The following is a 3,779-nucleotide window of genomic DNA, read 5'->3' on the forward strand; positions in this document are numbered from 1 at the left end:
TTCCTTCCTTCCTTCCTTCCTTCCTTCCGTCCTTCTTTCTTTCTTTTTGAAGACAGGGTCCCAGGCTGGCCCTGAACCCCTAGGCTTCAGTGACACTCCTGCTTCAGCCTCCCTAGTAGCTGGGTGTCCTAGTAGTGTATCACCATGCTTGGCTTCAACTTTTTGCGGGGAGGGGATGGTAACCATGGACTGAACTCAGAGGCACTCAACCACTGAGCCACATCCCCAGCCCTATTTTGTATTTTATTTAGAGTCAGGGTCTCAATAAGTTGCTTAGTGCCTTGCTTTTTCCTGAGGCTGGCTTTGAACTCACAATCCTCCTGTCTCTTCCTCCCAAGCTGCTGGGATTACAGGCATGCGCCATTGTGCCCAGCTTCAACTTTTTAAAAAATATTTTAATCTACTTTTTGCAGAATGAGGGGAGTTCACATTTGTTCATTATATCATATTGTGAAACATAAACCAGGGTTAGTATTTTTTAAGAAAGATAAATCAGAATAGATATTTGCTATATTGTTTTGCCTGAGAGCTAAAATGAAATGGATTATATACAAGGCATTTGTCAGAAAAAAAAGATGAAAATGTTATCAAATATAAGAAAAACTTAGTTTTTACCTTAATAAAATTAAGCCCTGATTTTTCACTATTGGAAATGGAGGAAGAATCTCTACCTGGGGAAGAGTAGCCAGATCCTAATATTCTAAATTGGTGTATAATGTTTATAGTTCTTTCTTAATATAAAATTAATAGCTACTCATTGTTGAAAATATGACAACACCAGATAATAAAAAAAAGTAAAACTCTCAGTTACTGGGCATTCAATAAATATAGCCTTAGTTTGTAGCATCTGCGTGCATCTGCAGGACACTTAGAATCAATTTATAGAATTTTACCATTAAGGTGTCTCCTGAAACCTCAAAGAAAAATGAAACTTTTCTGGGGGTGGATTGGAGTGGAGTCAGGCATCAGGCTGATCTGCCAGTTAACATTAGCAAGTTAACTTCTCTGTACCTCAGTTTCCCTGTCTGTAAAACTGTAATAAAAGCAGTACCTATTTGAAGTTAATAAGTTAATAAATGTAAAGTTTCAGTCACATAATAAGTGCTATACAAAGATTTGCTATTCCTCATAGAAATAATTTTAAGGCTATAGTCTGCTTTTTGGAAGTTTGATAATACAAAAGAGTCATATCTGAGAACTCACTCATCTAATAGAATTTATTATGCAGGATGCTGCTTCCCTTGATCATGTGTTCTAGTAAGCTTTTTCATTGCTGTGACCAAAAATCTGAAAAGAACAACACACAGAAGGAAAAGTTTATTTTGGCTCATGGTTTCAGAGCTTCAGTCCATGGTCAGTCAATATCACAGCTCTGGGTCTGATGTCAGGCAGAATATCATTTTAGAAGGACTTGGCATAGAAAAGAAGCTCAGGATATATCACAGGAAGCAGAGAGAGAGAGCTCCAGGTGCCAGAAATAAAATATAAATCCTGAAGGCACACCCCCAGGAACCAATTTCCCCCAGCCACACCCTATCTGCCCACAGTTATTATCCAGTTAATCCATATCAGTGAATTAATCCACTGATTAGGTTAAGTCTCTCATAACCTGATCATTTCACCTCTGAACATTCTTGCATTGTATCACACATAATTTTTTAAATATATTTTTTACTTGTAGATGGACACAATACCTTTATTTTATTTTATTTATTTTATTCATTTTAGTTGTTAATGAACCTTTATTTTTTATTTATATGTGGTGCTGAGAATAGAACCCAGTGCCTCATACATTCAAGGCAAGTGTTCTACCACTGAGCCACAACCCCAGCCCCAATACCTTTATTTTATGTGCTTATTTTTTTATGTGGTGCCAGAGATCAAACCCAGCGCCTCACACGTGCTAGACAAGTGCTCTACCACTGAGCCACAACCCCGGCCCATCACACAAAACTTTGGGGGGGACACCTCATATCCAAACCATAACACAATGTCTACTGTTCTAGAGGGACAGATTCAAAAGCATGGTTAACATGAGTATAAACTCATGTTCAGTTTAGTATAGAAACAGATGCAAAGATACAGTATAATTAGACATTCATGTGCATATATGGGTTAGTAATCAGAAATATTTTCCCTAGTTTTGCCCGCTGAGAGGACTGCAGTAGCCATGAGTATATCCAATATCACAGCATCTGAGTGCTTAGGTTAGGTTAACTACCTTATTTCTTTCATAAAATTATTTTGTAACTCTACTGGAAATAACCATATTACTCTTCTCCCATGTTGAAGGTCATTAGTCTTAATGTTTGTTACAAACCCATCATCTTGTAGATGATTTATTATTTTATTTTTAAAAAGCAGGAAGTGGAAATCGGAATCCCTTATTTATTCATTCTTAAAGAACAATAGAGATGATTATAAAGCAACTACAACTTTAAGGTATGATGAAAGGACTAAAAGGTCATGCTTTCTTTTCTTTTATTGCTTTAATTAATTAATTTATTTATTTTGGCACTGGGGACTGAACCCAGGGGTGCTTTGTCACTGAGCTACCTTCCCACTCCTTTTTATTTTCAGACAGAATTCCCTAAGTTGGTGAGCCTGGCCTCAAACTTGTGATCCTCCTTCCTCAACCTCCCAAGCAACTGGGATTACAGGTCTGTACCACCATGCCTGGCTCCAGATCATATTTTCTAAACTCTATTCTCCAAACAAAAGGAAATAGGAATCCTTGAAGAAATGGCTGATTGTGGTTAGAGTTGAGAAAGTAAGAAAAGTCTGAAGATCTTGTAATGCCAGAAAGTAAGAAGTGCTAAAAAAAAGAACAAAAAAGTTGGGGAGGGGATGAAACTTTGCAAAAGGAAACAGGAGCCAACCTGAAAGAATGCCAGTGGAAAAAATTGGAAAAATCTGAGCAACGAAATAAATACGTGATAACACTGAGACATCTGAGTTCTTAGGTTAGGTTAACTACCTTATTTCTTTCATAAACTTATTTTGTAACTCTACTGGAAATAACCATATTATTCTTCTCCCATGGTTGAAGCTCATTAGTCTTAATGTTTGTTACAAACCCATCATCTTGTAGATGATTTATTACCTTATTTTTTAAAAGCAGGAAGTGGACATCAGAATCCCTTATTTATTCGTTCTTAAAGAATAATAGAGATGATTATGAAGCAACTACAACTTTAAGGTATGATGAAAGGACTAATAATAAATCAACATGGCACTGCTCATTTGCCAAGATTTGGAGTGGAAATTATAAAGGGAAAAATGTAAAATTCACATTAGCACCCTTGGAGGCAGTGCCTCTGCACTGAGTGGCTGGAATGTATTCGGGTTTTTCGAGGGCTTCTTTAGCAGCTTTTGTCACATCCTTTTCTCAAAGCAAATTCCCTCACTGCAAATTTTTGCTGTATCCAAATTCTCTGAAGAAAGGTGTCAGTGGTGCTACCAATTGGAAGGAGTTTTGATTTCTCACTCTCTTTTCTGGATTAAAAATAATTTCTCTGCTGTCTGTATCTGTTGGATGTATGCTGGCAAAAGTTGCCTATAAAGTTCTATGGTTTCATTTGTATATATCAAAAGGAGTATAAATCAGAAAGTCTGAACTAATTAGGTATGGTGGCACAAGCCTGGAATTTTAGCAACTTGGGAGGCTGAAGGAAGAGGATGGCAAGTTTGAGGCCAGCCTGGGCAATTTATCTAGATCCTTGGCAATTTAGCAAGACCCTGTCTCAAAATGAAAAAAAAAAAAAAAAAAAAAAAAAAAA

This window comes from Marmota marmota, unplaced genomic scaffold (assembly GCF_001458135.2).
Source record: "Marmota marmota marmota unplaced genomic scaffold, marMar, whole genome shotgun sequence".
NCBI lineage: Eukaryota > Metazoa > Chordata > Mammalia > Rodentia > Sciuridae > Marmota > Marmota marmota.